This window comes from Gavialis gangeticus, unplaced genomic scaffold (genome assembly GCF_001723915.1).
Source record: "Gavialis gangeticus isolate Ggan-Ray unplaced genomic scaffold, GavGan_comp1, whole genome shotgun sequence".
In the NCBI taxonomy this organism is placed as follows: domain Eukaryota; kingdom Metazoa; phylum Chordata; order Crocodylia; family Gavialidae; genus Gavialis; species Gavialis gangeticus.
Window position 1 is genome coordinate 153,905,993 of NW_017729025.1, and position 1,128 is coordinate 153,907,120.

The 1,128-nt window shown below is 50.8% G+C and overlaps 1 protein-coding gene and 1 long non-coding RNA gene across 2 annotated transcripts in view; one reads left to right on the forward strand and one right to left on the reverse strand.

Annotated features, from left to right (window-relative positions):
• The window catches only part of LOC109299220, a 116,103-nt gene that overhangs the window by 68,155 nt on the left and 46,820 nt on the right, over positions 1 to 1,128 (reverse strand). The window lies entirely within an intron of this gene.
• LOC109299218 overlaps positions 1 to 1,128 on the forward strand; it is a 26,575-nt gene that overhangs the window by 10,077 nt on the left and 15,370 nt on the right. The window lies entirely within an intron of this gene.

Here is a 1,128-nt window from a genome sequence, read left to right on the forward strand (position 1 = left end):
GGGGATGGTTGGTGGATGTGGGGCACTGGGTGGTGTGTGGATGTGGAGTCCTTTTGTGGTGGGGCCCATAGGGGAATTTGGCACAGCACTGGGAGAGAGGAAGAGATCATCTGCCCCAGGGGTCCCAGTGTGAATGCGGGTTTTGGGGAGTGGAACAGTTATAGACCTGAGGCAACAAGGAAAAAACAGTCAGTCGCTGTCTCCTCTTCACAACATGTAAAAACAATGGGGAAAAATCACCACTTGCTGTGTGTGCCTGCGCAGGGCAGTAAGGGGCCACAAGATTATCACGGAAGCTGTAAGCTCTTTGGGGAGGGACTGTTTGTGCATACAGTAATCTGGCACAGGGTGGGATCTCCTCCAGGATTGGGATATCTAGGAGCAACCACCGTGTTAATCAGAAGCCAGGAGCTCCCTCACTTTTCTGCAGGGGATGCTGCCATTTGGGGTCACAGCACTGGTGGGAGAGCTGCTTCTGGCAGAGCCCCTATTCCTATTCCTGTGCAGGTGAGGGAACAGGAGCAGGAGGTGAGTGCAACCTTAGCTCTACTCCTAGGGGAAAGGACAGTTCAGCTGAGCTGGTGCAGAGGGTGGAGCTAGCTAGACTGTTAATAGCAGAGGCCAGTAGCAAGGGCAGCTCACTCCCTTCTCTGCTCCACAGGCAGTATAGCTGTGCATTGCCCTTCACCCAGGGCAAGGCGCATTGCTTCAGTCTAGCCCAATGCCCATTGCTTAAATGTAGATGCCAACATTTAAAAGCCACTAATAAAAACAATCCAAGGAGCAAGGGAAAGGGATACACTGTTTAACCCCTCTTCAAAATGCATGCTGCTAGAACAAGTTATTGCAGGGGGGAGAGGGATTAGATCAGCCTTTCTGAATATGAACAGCTGTCCTGAGCATATGCCATACAGACTAATCCATGTGTCACTCTGAAAACATTTTTTTTCAGCTACACTCAGCAGTGCAGAATTAAATGCACACAAGAGACACAGCTCCCCCCTCCTTTAAGTTCTGATCCTCTGGATAAAGTCCCCTAGACCGTGTTCAGAGGAGGAGTGCATCCTGTATGCCGTTTGTAACAGCCCAGCCAGAGCTGTGCAGCAGTTACCAGTATAACTGAAGTCC